Here is a 19,333-nt window from a genome sequence, read left to right as displayed (position 1 = left end):
TTTCCCTCCCATGCTCGGTCCTCCTCCCCATTCTGGTGGTCCGCAGGCAGCGACGAAGGTCCTTACACTGACCTGAAAGAACCTGGAGCAACAATTAAGAGCTCGCAGACAGCTCCGGGTCGGACCGCGGGGAGGCAGGGCGGACACCCGGACTGGTGCCCACATCTGCGCCCAGGCGGTCACGTGAACTTCGCGTCACCCCAGCTCGCCCCCACGCCCCGCCCACTAGCGGCGTCGGCCTGCCACCCCCTGCTTCTTCAGGGCAGGTCCCCCTCACTTCTCAGGGCCCTTTTGTCCTTTTCCTCTTCTTGAGAAGCTGGTCAAAGAAAGAATTTTAGTAAAAAACACAGAGGCTTTTTTTTTTAATAGGTTGGGCGGTCCGGGGGAGGAGTCTTGACGATGTTGCTCATAAATGCCACTGACAGAACGTAGACCCACCCAATGAAATCGTATGAATGTGAACTTTAATACTGTACAAAGAGTAGAATGTCGCACTTTAGAAAGGATTAGGAAAACTGTTCCCCTCAAAATGAAATTGTCCCTTGCTTCAGACATGCACAAACATAAATTTTCTAATGAATTAAACATTTATATCTAAAAATGAAATTTTATTTGAAACAGAATAAAAGAACGATTTTTTTAAAGGGAGAGACTGAATATACAACGGACAATGACCAGCCCATATATGACAATAGAACTGTAACCCACGACCTCTGCAGCGAGCAGCCCAGGAAGCCAGACCACAGCCTCTGCAGCAATCTTCAGGACTTGATCAGAGACTGCCAGCCTCCCAATTTTTGCCCCACTGCCAACTAGAGCAAGCTCCCCAAACCAATCACATAAAATGCCCTGCTTCTACTTAGCCTGCCTCCAGCTTCCCCAGGCTAACAACCTCCATTCAGAGAATACCTGAAGTCTCCCCTTTTTTCACTCTAAAGCTTTCTCATTCCCCTGCCTGCCTTTAAGTCTCTGCCAAAACACAAGTGATGGTGGCTGTCTCCCTTGTTATAACAAGCTCTGAATAAGTAGCCTCGGTTTCCACGTGAAGGAAGGCCTTTAAAAATATAATAACAAAGAGACGAACAATGAAGGAAAATGTTGATAGATTTGATTACATGAAAATGTGTATCAGATTTATTGAGAGACTGCGGACACATGGCACTCTTCCCTGCTCTTGTTGAGTGTATTGGTAAAAATTTTCTGAAGGGCAACTTTGTAAATTGTTTAAAAATAAAAATATTTGACATTTTGGCTCAGCAGTTCCACTTCTAATATTTACCCACAGAGATAATAAAGTGTTAAAATTGAATCTTCTGTTTTAAAACGTTTTATATTTAAAAAGTTCCCATAACAATTGTTTATTATGCATTTATTCTTTGCTGGAACTGGGGCTACAGCAGTGATTCTGTAGGCTTTGATTAAAATGGAAAAAAAATGGGCCATCACAGTTGTCCATCTGTGTCCATCAGTACAGATTTGGTTACATGACGTCTTAGTACATTTGTTTTCCTTGGTTATCTTTGGATGTTTGGTTTGGAAAAGTAATTAATTCTTTTATGATGGGTGCTCACTGCACAGTAAAAATAATTGTTAACTATGAATAATCCCAAACTGCTATGGGTGGTGGGACAGAAAGGATAACCACAGGATGTAGTTTTGCCCTCTAGAAAATGCTACCTATGTGCCAGGCACTATGCTAGTTACCTTATCTTGTTTGGTGTGGATTTCATTTATACCTGGTGGAGGAACTCATACTTCAAAGAAGCAGAATGATTTAGAAAGCTACAGTCTTAACTCAGTGTAGTACTGGAATAAGCACAGTAAGTGGAATAAAACAGAGAAAGCCCACTAACATCCCCAAATATAAGTTTTTAGTATGTGATAAGGAAGCACTTCTGAATCAGTAGTAAAAAAAAAAAATAGGTTATTACGGAAATTATATTTGTATAATTAGTTCAATAGTTAAAGGAAAACGAAGAGCCCTATTTTATGACATACACTCAAATTCTTTTCAGATTAGGCAAGAAAAATGAAATAAAAGGCATCCAGGTTGGAAGGATAGAAGTAAAACTCTCTCTATTTGCAGATGACATGATATTGTATATAGAAAATCCTAAGGAATCCACTAAAGAACTATGAGAACTAACAAGTTCAGCAATGCGAAAGAATACAAGATCAATATACAAAAATCAATTGTTATTTCTATATGCTAGCAATGAAAAATTCGAAGAGAAAACATTTTTGTCAAAAATAGCATCAAAAAGAATAAAACACTTAGAAATAAATTTACTTAAAAAGTCCAAGACTTGTACACTGAAACTAAAAAATATTGTTGAAAGAAATCCTCAATAAATTGAAAGACATCTTATGTTCATAGATTGGAAGACTTACTATTGTTAAGATGGGCAATATTTCCCAGATTCATCTACGTACTCAACACAATCTCTATCAAAATCTCAGCTGGCTTCTTTGCAAAAATTGACAAGCTGATCCCAAAATTCATGCAGAAATGCAAGGGATTCAGAACAGACAAAACAATCATGAAAAAGAAGGACAAAATTGGAAGCCTCACACTTGCGGATTTCAGAAGTTACTATAAAGCTAAAGGAATCAGGACAGGACATATAGACCAATGGAATAGAATTGAGAATCCAGACGTAAACCCTCACATTTACGGTCAATTGATTTTTAGACAGCGTGCCAAGAAAATTCAATGTGAAAGAACAGTCTTTTCAACAAATGATGCTGAGACAACTAAATATCCACATGCAAAAAAATGAATTTGGACCCTCACCTCACACCATATACAAAACTTAACTCAAAATAAATCAGTCCTAAATGTAAGAACTAAAATTATTAAACTCTTAGAAAAAAATGTAGGTGTAATTCTTCATGACCTTGGGTTAGGCAATGGTTTCTTAGATATGACACCAAAAGTTCAAGCAACAAAAGAAATATAGATAAATGGGACTTTATCAAAATCTAAAACTTTTGTGATTTAAGAACACCATTAAGAAAGTGAAAAGACAATCCACAGAATGGGAGAAAATTTCTGGAGGTAATATATTTGATAAGGGACTTATATCTAGAATATATAAAGAACTCCTACAACTCAATATAAAAACAAAGAATCTGATTTAAAAATGGGCAAAGGATCTGAATAGGTATTTCTGCAAACAAAATATACAAATGGCCAATAAGCATGATGGTCAACATCATTAGCCATCAAGGAAATGCAAGTCAAAACCACAATGAGATACCACTTCATACCCACTGGGATGGATATAATCAAAAAGTCAGGTCAGCCCTGGTTGCCTAGTGGTTAAGTTTGGTGTGCTCCACTTCAGTGGCCCAGGTTCAGTTCCTGGGCACAGATCTACACTATTCTTCTGTCAGTGGCCATGCTGTCACAGCAGCTCACATACAAAAAGAGGAAGATTGGCAACAGACGTTAGCTCAGGGTGAATCTTTGTCAGCAAAAAAAAAAAAAAAAAAAAAGGATCGATAATAACAGGTATTGTCAAATATGTAGAGAAATTGGAACCATCACACAGTGATGATGGGAATGTCAAATGGTGCAGCTACTGTGGAAAACAGCCTGTCTGGCAGTTTCTCAAAATGTTAAACGTTGAGTTACCATATGACTTGACAATTCCACTTCTAGGTAAACATTCAAGAGAAGTAAAAAACTATGTTCACACAAAAACTTACATGCAAATGTTCTTGGCAGCATTATTCATAATAATTAAAAAGTGGAAATATCCTAAATGTCCATCATCTGATGAATGGATAAATAAAATGTGGTATATACACACAATGGAATATTATTTGGCAATAAAAATGGAACAAAGTGCTGATACATGCTAAAACATGGATGAACCTTGAAAACATTGTACTAAGTGAAAGAAGTTATTCATAAAAAACCACATATGGTATGATTCCACCAATATGAAATATCTAAAATAGGCATATCCATAGAGAGAGAAAGCAGATTAGAAGTTGCCTAGAACTTGAGGGGAAGATGAGGTGAAATGGGTAGTGACTTTTAAGGAGTATAAGGTTTCTTTTTGGGGTGATAAAAATGTTCTAAGATTGATTGTGGTGATGGTGGCACAACTCTGTGAATAGCTAAAGACCACTGAAATATGCACTCTAAGTGGATGAATAATATGGTATAAGAATTATATATCAATAAAGCTATTTAAAAAAATCTCATAATTTTGTTGATTTCAAAGTGTTTTATTATATAGATTTTCTATACAACAGACTGAATTAAGATCATGTAAATTTTTCTCTATTAAAGATACTTTTGTATTTATATCTTGGTGTACTTGTCTGATCATTTTCTCTGAATTTATTCTAAGAAATTGAATTGACAAATCAAAAGTTATAAAAACTTTAAGGTTTCTTATTCACGTAGCTAAAAGTTACCTATGTTGTTAATTATAAGAATTTCAGAAAAACACAAACATGTATAATGCAGAAAGTAGATCTGTATGTTGTATATTATTAAATTTTTTGTTTATTTCATACATACAATTTACATATTTACTGGAATTATACCATATATACTGTTCTGCTACTTGATTCTTCCACTTAAAAGTATATCTTCAGGGGCCAGCCTCATGCCCGAGTGATTAAGTTCATGCGCTCCACTCTGGCAGCCTGGGGTTCACAGAGTCAGATCCTGGGTGCAGACCTACACACTGCTCATCAAGCCATGCTGTGGCAGCATCCCACATAGAAGAACTAGAATGACTTACAACTTGGTTATACAACTATGTACTGGGGCTTTGAGGAGAAAAAGGAAAATAAAATCTTTTTTAAAAATTTAAAAAATAAAAAATAAAAAATTTTCAAAATTATATCTTCAGCACATTCCCATGTAAGTATAGATAGAACTACCTTATACATTTTAATGGTTGCATATTATTTTACTCTTTAGATTTATCACAAATTATTTAATCAAACCTCCATGGGCTAACATTAGAAATGTTCTATACTTTCGCTATTAACAACATTGCTTCAACGCATATCTATATGCAGATTGCATCCCTTTGTTCACCTGGAGGACAGATTTAATTTCCAAAGATGATATATCCCAATCCACATGTGACCTTGCCACTGTTCTCATTGAGAAATGTGGACTATGTTTCCTCCCTTTGAATCTGAGAGGACTTCTTTTGATCAACTGAGTACAATGGAAATCACTTTGTGACTTCTGAGGCTTGGTCAGAAAACACCATGAAGCATCTAGCTGGTCTTTTGGGATGCAGACCCATGTAACAATGGTCTGGGGGAAGCAGCCACCATGTAACAATTCTGCCTACCCTAAGACTACCATGCTAGAAAGACCATGTGTAACCTCTCTGGTTGACAGCTCCGCCTGACTTCTGATCCAACAGCCAGCAGTAACTGCCAGCCATGTGAATGAGCCCTCTCGGATGTCCATCCCAGTCCAGCTTTCAGATGACTGCTGTCCCAGCTGACATCTGACCTAAACATCAGAAAAGAACCCAAAGAAGAACCTAGCACCTGACACTTCCTGAATATAAATGATTATTTTAAGCCGCTAACTTTTGGAGTAATTTGTTATGCAGCAATATTAACCAGAACAACCTGTATAGAGGATATAATAATACTAGCAGTAAAGGAAATTGTAAATAGCCTGCAAAGCCCAAAACATTTACTATCTGGCTCTTTACAAAAAATTTTGTCAGCCCATGTCTTAGACCAAAAGGAACAACTAAATCTCCACCACCACCACAACCATCGTCATTAAGATACGATGTTGAGTGAGTACTAATACAGACGCATATCAGGGTATAGGTAGCATTCCATTCATTGGGGGGGGGTAAACTTTTAATATAATTTTAAACTTACAGAAAAATCATTCCAAGTATTTTTGAAACAACTAATTCTTGAGTGCTGAAAGCCCATAATGTAATAGTTGATGGCCTGGTATACTGAGAAGAGTCTAGAATTCAGATTCAGCACATACTTTAAAAAAGTATTTAATCTCTTTTAGGCCCAGTTGGTTTTCCCATCTATGAAATGGGAGAACGGATAACAGTCAAAAGAGTAACCATATCAAATGTTGGCAAAGATATAGAGTAACTGGAACCCACAAATATATTCTAGGTGGAAGTGTAAATTGATACAACTACTTTGGAAAACTGTCAGTATCTATTAAAGCTAAACATTCATGCTTATTCTGACTCAGCAGTTGCACTCCTGGTGTATTTCAATAGAAATGAGTCCTTGTGTCACCAGAAGACATAAACAAGACTGATGATTAAGCTCAAAACTTAAAGCAATGCAAATGTCCATCAACAGAAAAATAGTGTTATAGTCCTATAATGCATTACTATACAGAAATGAAAATGAACAAGTTACAGATACAAACAAAAACATGGGATAAATACCACAAATACGACACCAATACTTCCATTGTAATCCCTCCACCTCCTTCCTGCCTGTAAAACCACATATCCATGGAATCATAAATGGGGGCACATTTGAGGCCACAGGAAAGATTCAGGGAGAGGGAAAAGCTGAAGTGGCCCTTGGAACTCAACCTGGTCTCTGACATCCTTAGCTGTTGGAATTTGTCAAGGGAAAACATGCTAATGCATTTTAATTTGAATTAATTACCCCAATGGAGATTGAGGTAGGTCACGCAAATTAACACTGCATTAGCTTTTATTTTAAAGTATTTCCTGTCAAGCAGATCAATGCAGAGAGGCACAGTTTCTATAAGCTCCTGATAGGTTCAAACACTCAAAGGCTAATACCATGTCTGATGGACCAGACACTAGAGCGAAATTCAGGAGATCACCACGAGGTCCTGGTGACAGTTCTGACCCAGTAGCTATGTGAGCTTGGGTAAGGCCCTTCACCTCTCTGGGAAGATCCCATCTGGGAAAGAACAATGAGTTCCTAGAAGGGATAGAATTAACTATGACAGTCCAATTATTTTAACAAAAGCAACACCTATGAATCTTATGCTTTCTTAAAACAAAATCCCCAGTGGTGCGTGATAAACTGTCTGGTCAAACATCATGTCCACCAAAGTCATATGGTCCCTGCCTAACTTCAGCTCCCAGGAGCTGACGTTGTTCACACTTACCTCTGTGTAGGAAGACTCTGAAGGAAGACTTAGTTACATTATGGACAGGTTTCAGGATTTCAGAAGAATTTTAGGGCAACAGCAGAGGCTATGATGAGCAGGACTAGCCATGTCACAACCCTCAGACGGACACTAGACAGCATGTCAAGGACTGGATTGATGACCTGCTAGAGGGGAGTACATGTGCTCTCGTGTTCCATTCATGTCCACCAGTGATCCTAGATTTGTTTTTAAAGTCCCTCATATTAAGGAAAAAGAATAAATGACCACTTTTTCAAGCTTCCTCATCCCTTGCCCCATACTCATTCTCTTCTTACCCAGGAGTGACAGCCCAAAATCAAGGAGTGGGGGATGACAATGGGTTAGGAATCAGGACCTACCCCATTTTATTCGCCTCTGTCCTGGGGTGAGGTTTTCATCCTGCCAAGTTAAGGTGGTGAACTTCATTTTGTCAGGCATATACATTTGAAGGTGAAAAATAAAATAAAATAACTCAATATTCAGATAGCTTGAGGAAAAAGATGGTGGGGGGAGAGTCATCTTATTTCTCTTGATGGATCACCATGTTTCACTTAATATAATGTAAAAGACAGGTCCTTCATTGGCTGAGCCAGTGGAGAATGGGGCAGGAACTGCTCTCATTGGACGCTCCCATCATCAGAGTGGAGCATAATTGCAGGTCCTTAAGGTTTACATTTTTAAACATGAAAGATTATACACTGGAAAAGAATAAAAGCAAATAAATCTGAATGAAATAGAGTAGTAATTTCAGAGTCCAGGGAGCTTAATAAAGGTATTGTTTCTTGAGATTTTTGATTTATCTATTTATGCACTTTTTGTTTGTTTGTTTCCATTATGTATTAAAATGAATTCAAAGAAACACTTGTGGTAGTTTTTTTCCCTTAACACTGTTTTCCTCGGATTCATGCTTATATGCTATTTTCTATAGTTAAAGCCATTTCCCTTTAGTCTTCTTCATAAAACACAACATTAGTACATGATTGTTTACTTAGTCCCTTTGTTCCTCATTCACCCACTAGGGTAAATATCAGATGTACCCATTGTCCCTTCCAGCCTTCAACGTCAAGCTAGGTTTTTCTCTCTAGTTATCAGATTCATCTGTCTCAGTCACCCTGCACTCTCAACCAAATTATAGTGCATTTAAATGCTTTTTATTAATACTTCTGTTCACTTTCTGAATTTATAAGTGCAAAACAGCCAAAACACACAACTGTTCTAATGGATTCAATATATTAAAATACCTTCTAATACATTATGCACGAGACCAGTGTGCTAGAATAACTTTGGTAAAACATTTGATGGCGTGAGAAATGTTGGCATTTCGAAGCAGCAACAACTAATATAAATTAAGTGACTTGGTGAAATGCTTTTCTTCCTGAACATGTCCACAGCTCTTTCTCTGAACACACACAACTCTTTGCTTTCCCACAATTGTATTTCAGATGTGTAAGTCAATCATGTGCCCCCCACCCCTGACCAGGGGATTCACCTGCATGTAATTTTGTGATACTTTTTCTAGGTCTTTGCAGTAAAATCCTTTTTCAAGTCCTTTCATAAGATTTTTCTAATATACCAGATGACAAATAAAAGTTCTGATGAGAGGATTCAATTTTTGTGAATCTTGTCTCTATTGATGGTAATACTAGTATTTCACCATGAAACAAGCATTGTGATGTTAGCAAAGGGATTTAAAGCATGTACTGAGATTAACTGAGATTTTTTCATTAATATTATAAAGTGAATGTTTGTATTTTGCTCAGTCTGAAATGTTTTTCTATTCTTGAACGACTCCTGATTTGTCTTTTCTGGTTCATCGTTTGCCATTATGCCAGATATAATTGTTAATAATTTATGTAGGATTTTTATATCCTAATTTATAAATGTGACTGCTCAGAACTCTTTTTAGCATGCTTTTTTTGCATTATATTTTCTTCAAATAAAAATGTATTTTTTTCATCACAATCTAACACCATTTCATTAACAGAAAAAATACCTGTTCCTTAATGATCTAAGATTAAATGTTTTTGGAAGCCTGGCCATTTGGTATGGTAGTGCATTGATGATCTCAATATCTTAAATTTTCTTAGTCTTTAAGTCCTTTTTAGGGGAGGAAAGTGGGCTTAATTTCTGTAATTTAGAGCCAGCCCTGATGGCCTAGTGGTTGAAGTTCAGTGTGCTCCTCTTCAGCGGCCCAGGGTTCACTTCCGGTGCTGGACCACACCACTCCTCTGTCAGCAGCCATGCTATAGCAGCAGCTTACATAGAAGAACTAGAAGGACTTGCGACTAGAATACACAACTATGTACTGGGGTTTGGGGACATAAAAAAAAGAGAGAAGGAGATTGGTGACAGATGTTAGCTCACAGCAAATCTTTCAAAAAAAATTTCTGTAATTTATAATTTCCACAAATCCACACATTTTGTCAGTATTTTCAATTGTATTATCATAGATATTTGAAAGACATATCCTTTACTTTGTATAATATTTTCCAAATTATTCCCTTTTTCTTCCTAAGGAGGTTACTTAGATGTGTAATTTACCAATTTTTTTTTCCAGTCAACAGCTCTCATATTTACTCACCAATTATATAGTTTGGGTTATTTTTCTGGACTTAAGTATTGCCAAGAGAAGCAATTTTTTTTTCTCCCTGAGGCAGATTCACCCTAAGTTAACATCTGTTACCAATCTCTCTCTTTTTTTTGGTATGACTCTTTTTTTTTGGTGAGGAAGATTGGCCCTGAGCTAACATGTTACCCATCTTCCTCTTTTTTTCTCCCCAAAGCCCCTCTACATAGTTATATAACCTAGTTGTAGGTCCTTCTAGTTTTTCTATGTGGGACCCTGTCTCAGCATGGCTTGATGAGTGGTGCTAGGTCTGTGCCCAGGATCCCAACTGGTGAAGCACCACTGTGAAGCAGAGCACGGGAACTTAACCACTATGGCAACAGGTCTGCCAATCTTCCTCTTTTTGTATGTGTGCCCCAGCCACAGCATGGCCACTGACAGCGACGTAGGTCTGCGCCCTGGAACCAACCCCAGGCTGCCAAAGTAGAGCACGCTGACCTTAACCACTAGGCAACAGGGCTGGTCCAAGAGAAACAATTTTAACTGTGGTTAATGTTTAAGGATATTTTACATTTTTAAAAATATACCTATTTCTGTTCGTGTTTTGTATTTGGAGACTGGTTTTGCCATTTTTACTTTTTCCCAATTCACTGAGGTTTTGATCACAGTTGGAGACAATGGCTTGTCAGCCACCTTCCTTGTTTTACAGGAGCTCCTCTCCTCAATCGGAGAGCTCCTGCTCAAGTCAGGGAGGCTTAAGCCCAGCACGTTAGATTCTGAGTTGGCGGACAAATGCTCCAAAGGTGGCTAGTGTCATTCCGTTAGCATCGTGGGCCTGGGTTACAGAGGACAAACTCTTGAGAACCTGAAGCTGAAACTTCTACAATTCAAGCGCTGCAGATAGCGTCTTCAAAATGCTCTCCACAGAAGCTACAGGAAGCTTTTAGATAGTCTGATTATTCCATGCCTTCTAATTGGCTCTTGCCAGGTAGAACTATCCAATCAAATTTGACAACGTGTTGCTTATTGACAGGGTTTCCTGCATTACACTTCATCCAATCAGATGCTGCGTGCACCAACACCTCGTTTGAATACAGGGAATATAAATAGACACCACTCTGTTACCAACCAGCTTTCTCTTTCATTCCAGTGTACTGGGAAACTATGTCCATCGTGGCTGAGCGTTCTCCTAAATCTATCTTTGCCAAGAAGGACATCAGGAAAGCCACTTCCAAAACAGAAAAGGGGAAGATGTAAAAGAGACGCCCTGAGACAAGTTACGCCACCTATGTTTACAAGGTTCTGAAGCAGGTTCAACTTAATATGGGTATTTCATTTAATGTCGTGCGCATCGTGAATTATTTTCTTAATGATATCTTGGAATGCACTTCAGATCATGCCTTCCTCCTGGCCCGCCCACCAAGCGCTCCATCATCTCGTCCAGTGAGATCCAGGACTCTGTGTGCACGCTGCTGCCGGGGGAGAGTGACAAGCACACCGTGCCCGAGGCCAGCAAGGCCGTCATCAGGTACATCAGCCGCTGCTGAGCTGCTTCAGGAGCACCTGAGCATTGCAACCCAAAAGCTCTTTTCAGAGCCACTTAAGTTTTCATAAGAACTGTATTCTGGTAAAGTTTGATCTGCTTTATTTTATTTTATTCTTATTATTTTTTTTGGTGAGGAAGATTGGCTCTGAGTTAACATCTATGCCAATGTTCCTCTGTTTTTTGTATGTGGGATGGCGCCACAGCATGGCTTGGTGAGCAGTGTGTAGGTCCGCGGGGCATCTGAACCGAGGAACCTCGCTGGGAAGTGGAGCGTGTGAACTTAACCACTACGCCGCCCACTGGCCCCTGCTTTATTTTTTAAAGTGTGGCGTTCTGCTAATTTTAAAACAGCTTTTTTTTTTTTTTTTTTTTACGGTAAACTAAATATTATCGATTTTATTTGAATATGTCTATGGTCTAATTTGTTCAAAATGAAATAGTGAGTTTTGTTCAATAATTTTGCATTATACCACTTTACTAAAGAGTCCGTTTTTTTAGTTATTTTTCTAGGTCAACCTTTCACCCAGCTTGTAGGATAATGTTATTTACGTTTTTCACTCTCATTCTCTCATGAATGTATGGCAAAATTTTCCAGAGATACAGCATGTACCATAATGGCAACAGATTAAGTGCAGAAACGGATATAAGACTCCAACAGATTTCTATTAGGACAGATATTAAAGAGATTTTCAAATATCTTTTTAAATGTCCATCTCCTCATGACTTTTTTTAGGAAATATATTTTTTGTATGAATTTACAATTTATGTTTATATGATGTAATGGATATTTTATTATAAGTTTTAAATGAACTAAAGTTCTCCATTTTAATATTTAATATAGTAAATATTGACAGATATAGCCGACATAAACAATTTAAAACTCCATAATTTTTGAATCTGTAAAGTACTCTGAGAACAAACTGCTCCAGGTATTGTTAGCAGTGTAATCAGATCAACTGAAAATGCTTAGCCTCTGTTTTGGTGGTTTTTCTGCAGGAGAGAATGGAGGTCCTTTCCCCACCTTGCCAAAGTTCATTTACATATTTCCAGACAGGAATTATTTCTGTTGCTGCAAGTTGCCTAAAGCTTGTGGTTATGAATAGTTCCCATAGAATCAGAATCAAATAACACAGAAGGTTTACACATAATTTTCCTTTGAAGAACAATTATTTCCCTATAGTCTCCCCGTTTTGGATAAACAGTAATCTCAAAGAAAGATTATTCTTTTTGTAAATTGAGGTATAATCGACATACAACATTATGTTAATTTCAGGTGCACAACATAATGATTCGATATTTGTATATATTTTGAAATGATCACAATAAGTCTAGTTAATATCCATCACCAACATAGGGAATTTTTTTCTTGTGATGAGAACTTTTAAGATTTACTTTCTTAGCAACTTTCAAATATGCAGTACAGTATTATTAACTATTATCACGATGCCGTACATTACATTTCCGTGATTTTTTTATTTTATAACTGGCAGTTTGTACCTTTTGACCCCTTTCACCCATTTCGCCCATCCCCAACCTCTGCCTCTGGCAACCGCCAATCTGTTCTCTGTACCTATGACCTTGAGGGTGGTGGTGGTTGTTATTTTTTTCAGACTCCACATAGAAATGAAATCATATGGTGTTTGTCTTTCTCTGTCTGATTTATTTCACTTAGCATAATGCCCTCAAGATCCATCTGTGTTCTTGCCAAGAATGGCAAGATTTCATTCTTTTTATGGCTGAATAATATTCCGTTGTCTATATGTACCACATTTTCTTTATCCATTCATCTGTCCATAGACACTTAAGTCCTTTGCCCATTTGTCAATCCAGTTATTTGTTTTTTGTTGTGGAGTTGTAGGAGTTGTAGGAGTTTTAAAAAATATATTCTGGATATTAACCCTTATCAGATAGATGGTTTACAAATACTTTCTCCCATTCAGTAGGTTGCCTTTTCACTCTGTTGATTGTTTTCTTTGCTGCACAGAAGTTTTTAGGTTTCGTGTAGTCCTGTTTGTCTATTTTTGCTTTTTTTGGCCTGTGCTTTTAGTGTCACATTCAAGAAATTATTGTCAAGTCCAACGTCATGAAGATATTCTCCCATGTTTTCTTCTAGAATTTTATAATTTCAGGTCTTACATTTGGGTCTTATATCCATTTTGAATTAATTTTTATATATGGTGTAAGTAGGGGTCCAACTTCCCCATCACCGTTTGTTGAAAAGACTATTCTTTTCCCATTGAATGGTTTTGGCACCTTTGTTGAAAATCAATTGATCATACATGTGAGGGTTTGTTTCTTGGTTCTCTATTCTATTCCATTGATCGTCATGTCTGTCTTTATGTCAACACCACACTGTTTTGCTTACTGCAATTCTGTAGTAAATTTTGAAATCAGGAAGAATGAGACCTCCAACTTTGTTGTTCTTTTCCAAGTTTGTTTTGGTTCTGCAGGGTCCCTTGAGATTCCATATGAATTTTAGGATGGACTTTTCTATTTTTGCAAAAAATGTCACTGGGATTTTGATAAGGATTGCATTGAATCTATAGATCACTTTGGATAGTACTTCCATCTTAACAATATTAAGTGTTCTAGTCCATGAACATAGGATGTCTTTCTATTTATTTCTGTCTTCTTTAATTTCTTTCAGAAACATTTCATAGTTTAGTGTGCAAGTCTTTTGCCTCTTGGGTTAAGTTTATTCCCAAGTATCTTATTCTTTTTGATGCTATTGTAAACGAAATTGTTTTCTTAATTTCCTTTTGAGTTTTTCATTATTAGTGTATAAAATTGCAACTAATTTTTGCATGTTGGTTTTGTATTCTACAACTTTGCTGAATTAGTTTATTAGTTCTGACAATTCTTTTGTGGAATTTTTAGATTTTTCTATATATTAGATCATGTCGTCTGTGAATAGAGATAGTTCTACTTCTTCCTTTCCAATTTGGATGCTTTTATTTTTTTTCCCCAGTTGCTCTAGATAGAACTTCCAGTACTATGTTGAATAGAAGTGGCCAGAGTGGGCATCCTTGTCTTGTTCCTGATCTTAGAGAAAAAACTTCTAGTCTTTCACCATTGATTATGATGTTAGCATTGGACATTTTCACATTGGACTTTAAAAAATCTCTTATTATTTGCTTATCCTGAGGCTAGGAATGAAAGCCAAGAAACTCTCTCAACCGGATTCCACATGCAGTATGTATAAATTGGGTGAATTTTTTTCAGGGTTACTAAACTATCTCAGAGTTCCTGGCCTGCCAATAAGTGACCTTCCTTTCTCACTTATAAGGCTGGAGACCCTGTAAGCCAAGTATCAAGCCAGTTTTCCTCAGTGGGCTCCCTACAGTCAACCCTAATTTTCTAACTGTAGCTGGTCATACTTGATTAAATGAACATCATTCTCAAATATGACATTTCAGGCAAGGCCTTAGTTGCATAACCAAAGTTTCCAATTGTATCCTGGTAAAAAGGAGGACAGATTCTTCTTGAACATGTGCAAATCATAATATTGCCATGAAAAGCAAGAAGATCCAGTTAGAATTTGTAAATTCTACAGAGGCTTGAGAATCAGTAAGAAAAAAAGTCATTTACAAATGTTTCATTTCAGTTTATACATAATGTAGGAAAGACATAGGCCACATTATATACACAGAACGTAGAAGATTAAAACAGCATCAACAATATTCCAAACAAAAACTACAGTCACTCCTCATCAGGTCGTTCAGTCCTATATAATTAATTCCTGTTCTGCTGGGTTTTGGGTCAGTAGTCTCTTGAACCCACCTACTTGTCAGCTAAAAATCCTCCTGGAAATCATGACTCGGTCCATTGGAAAGGCTTTAAAGTTGTTGAAGCAATGACTTCAAAAGCCTGTATCCACAAATGTGCTCTTTCAAGTGTCAATAGGCTGAAATACCTAGTGTAGTTCTCTTTGAAGAAACAGCTCCTTCTGGCACCCTAACAACTTTGCATGTATCCACATTGGCCACATAGGCAAGACTTGAACCACTGCCCATCTAAGTCTTGGAAGAATGTCTTTGGTCTTCCCAGAGCATGAGAACACGGAAACCTTCTGAGCAGCAGTTACCACACCATATCCCACTCACCTCTCCTATCTAGCAGGAGGTTATCTTGAAAGTTTCTTTGTTGCCTCTTGGATTCTGATGAGGTGTGTCTTTCTTCTGAGCACAGCTGTAGGCTATAAAACTTTAGCTGCAGGGTGTCACTGACTCATCTGCAACAGTGTCATGTCATCCATATTGCAGTCATCCGGCCCCTTTTGTTTTTCCCAATGCAAGGGACAGGGGAATTATGTATTACCTTTGGCTACTCATCCTTTTAACATCTATGTAAGTAATGCACGTCTGAATCTAAAAAGGGCTCACTGTTTTCTTTACTAGTCAAATCACTTATCCTGTCTTGTGTTGACGTCCATTTCCACAGGGCTCTGAGACAGTCCTTCTTTCTTGAAAATACAAACTCTGACCTGTAGCTGATTTCAGAGTCTTCAAGCAAGCATCAGAATAAAACAAAAACTATTTGCAGGTGTGATTTTGTGATTTATAATAAGGAATATATGTTTGGTTTTTGTCCTTGTTCCTGGCGCAGAGCTCCTAAGACCTTTGGGATTTCCTAAGTGATGAAAGCGATAAAGGTGTCTTTTGTTAAGGTAATAATGATTTGGGAAGGCCCTAGGTAACCAAAGGATGGACTGGTTGCCAGGGGAATCACGCCTGTGATTAGAGGGTTGGAAGTTTCAGTCCCACCCGTCCCCCCACCTCTGGGGAAGGGAGAGGGGCTACAGATCGAGTTCAGTTACCAATGGCCGATGATTTAATCAGTCATGCCTATGTAATGATGCCTCCACAAAAACCCAAAAGGACTTTGTTCGGAGAGCTTCCCGGTTGGTGAACATGTGGAGGTGCTGGGAGAGTGGCACACCTGGAGAGGACATGGAAGCTCCGCACCTTTTTCCCATACCTTGCCCTATGCATCTCTTCCATCTGCCTGTTCCTAAGTTATATCCTTTTATAATAAACCAGGAATCTAGTAAGTAAAATGTTTCTCTGAGTTCTGTGAGCCGCTCTGACAAATTAATCGAACCTGGGTCCGGCCTGGGGGCACAGTGGTTACGTTCTTACCCTCTGGGTCGGCGGCTGGGTTTCACAGGTTCAGATCCTGGGCGCAGACCTAGCACAGCTCATCAAGCCACACTGTGGCGCCATCCCACGTAAAATAGAGAAAGATCCGCACAGATGTTAGCTTAGCGACAATCTTCCTCAAGTGAAAAGAGGAAGATTGGCAAGAGATGTTAGCTTAGAGCCAATCTTCCTCACACGCGCGCGCGCACACACACACACACACACACACAAAGTTTAATCGAACCCAAGGAGGGAGTGGTTGGAGCCTCCAATCTATAGCTGGTGAGTCAGAAGCACAGACGACAACTTGGACTTGTGATTGGTGTCTGAAGTATGTCTCTTGGGGGGGGGGGCAGTCTTGTCGGACTGAGCCCTTAATTTGTGGGACCTGAAGCCATCTCCAGTTAGTGTCAGAATTGAGTTGAAGTGTAGGACACCCAGCTGGTATCAGAGAATTGCTGGTCGTGTGGAAAAAAATACTTCGGAATTGATGTCAGAATTGGAGTGGATGACAGCGGCTTTAAAATGGCTGTGGTTATTTTATTGATGGTGTTGATGCAAATAATCCATAGTCAATCTATAAATCAAAATTGTGGTGAGTTTATTATGAGTTCTAGCCGAATGTGCTCGTGAGTCCATTTGAGGTGTCATCAGATAGGTACGATCTGGTAGCCATGACCATGTTACTTTGCAAAGTGGATGTACCAGGTCACAATCCAACCAGCTGTGTATGGGAGTTCTCATTGCTCTACGTTGGCCATCTAAAGAGGAGGCTGAATGCCTGGTTCCAAGCACAGGCCTTGAGTCAAGCACATGGGGATTATGATGGCAGCTCTTTCTCTTAGTATCTGTGTGACCCTGGAACATGTACTTAACCTCTCTGAGCCTCACTCTTATAATCTGTGAAAAGATGTCTTGATACCAAAGAGAATATGTAGAACATGTAGACTGGCAGCAAACCTTTGTTTCCTTTCTGTTCCGTCTTTTCCTCTCTTTTCTTTTCTTTTTTTTTTCTGAGGAAGATTAGCCCTGAGCTAACGTCTGCTGCCAATCCTCCTCTTTTTGCTGAGGCAGACTGGCCCTGAGCTAACATCCGTGCCCATCTTCCTCTCTCTTTATATGTGGGACGCCTGCCACAGCATGGCTTGCCAAGTGGTACGGAGGTCCGCACCTGGGATCCAAACCGGCAAACCCCCGGCCGCCAAAGCAGAACGTGTGAATTTAACCGCTGCACCACCAGGCCAGCCCCTGTTTTCTTCTCTTTTAAGAGAGATTAATTTTAACCTCAAGACCATCGCTATGTCTTAGAGAGCATTTTGGGAATGTTAAAAGAAGAAGGAAAACAGATACACTCATGTACATTATGGAACAGATTCAGGGCCATTTCTGTGATAAAGAATGCTATAGAATGAGTTGTCTGATGGAGTGTAGGGGGTGGAAATACTTAGTCTTTCCTATTGAGTGATTATGCCTTTGCTGTGGCCTTTCTGGGTCCAGTAGTTTCAATTCAGGCATGCACATGAACTGGGAGTCTGGGACCTCCAGAAAGATGAGGCATTTGGTGACTGGGAATCTGCAGGGAGGGACCCTGGAGCAAGATTCAGAAGCACTGCCTGAGTCTCAGTGCCTGAGCCTTCACTGTTGACAGGACTTTGGGAGGGTCATTTCCTCTCACCTCTCCTCAGCTACCAAAGAGGATTGCACCAGGGAGCAGGTCAATGAGGGCATGGTACCTGGATTGAATATCTATGTTCCAGGCACTGTACCATCTGCTTTACTTGCATTTCTCCCTTTTCGTCAAGCACTTTTGCTCAAGAGGCCTTTATGGGGCAAACTCCAGCATCCTATGAAAAAGAACAATATTGGGTATCTGATTTAGATGGGAAGGGGGCACAGAAATCCTCTCTGAGAAATTACATTTAAAAGGTAACCTGAAGTGTGAAAAGGAGAGAGCTAGGGTGGGAGAGACACCCACGCAGGAGGAGCAGCAAGTGTAAAGGCCCTGGGGTGGGAATAGCTTGGCCCTTTTGGAATGGAGTGAGACCAGTGTAGCAGTCAGTGAGAGAGGGGGAGTGGCCCCAGATAGGAAGGCAGGGGCCAGAGCACACAGGCCCTCTAGGCCATGGTCAGGAGTTTGTGTTTTACCTGCTGAGCTCTGACAAGGGTGGAGAGTTTGTAAACAGGATAAGCCACTTGCTTTTGGCAGCCAGGAAGATGTTGGACTCTCAGAGCAAAAATGCCTTGCCTTTCCTGTCAGCAGAGTAGCCCTAAAGAGCAGCCTTGTGGATGGAGCCTCTGTTGCTGAGGTGACAGGACTGTGTCCTTGTTACTATGGAAACCTGACATTGGGCTGGTGATGGTGGTGAGGGGGACACTTGACAGGCCTTGAGCTGGCTGGTGAGACTGTCCTGATTCCCTTACCCAAGGGAATGTATTGCATGAGGTGAAGAGGTTTGCGGGGGAGGGGCAGGTGATCCTTCATGGGGTTCAGGTCAGTCTATCGGCCCTGCTAAGGGAGGACAGAGGTCACTTAGACACACAGCCCCACGTCCCTTGTCTCGTTCTGAAACAGCTAGAAATTCTTCTGTTTATGACAAGAGGTTCATCTGCCCAAGACATTTTCCTGATTATAATCATACCTAGCCACAGTTCCTAATCATATAAAAGATACTGTTTGTAGGGGCCTGGCCTAGTGGTGTAATGGTTAAGTTTGTGTGCTTCTCTTTGGCGGCCCGGGGTTCGGAGGGTCAGATCCTGGGTGTGGACCTAGCACCACTCGTCAAGCCACGTTGTGGCGGCATCCCACATAAAATAGAGGAAGATTGGCAACAGATATTAGCTCAGGGCCAATATTCCCCACTGAAAAAAAAAAGATACTGTTATTATTCAGTCAGTGCATAAAATGTTCCCATAATGAACTATAATTCAGAAGG

The sequence above is a fragment of the Equus przewalskii genome, chromosome X (assembly GCF_037783145.1).
Source record: "Equus przewalskii isolate Varuska chromosome X, EquPr2, whole genome shotgun sequence".
NCBI classification, from domain to species: domain Eukaryota; kingdom Metazoa; phylum Chordata; class Mammalia; order Perissodactyla; family Equidae; genus Equus; species Equus przewalskii.
Note: the sequence above shows the minus strand (reverse complement) of the source record.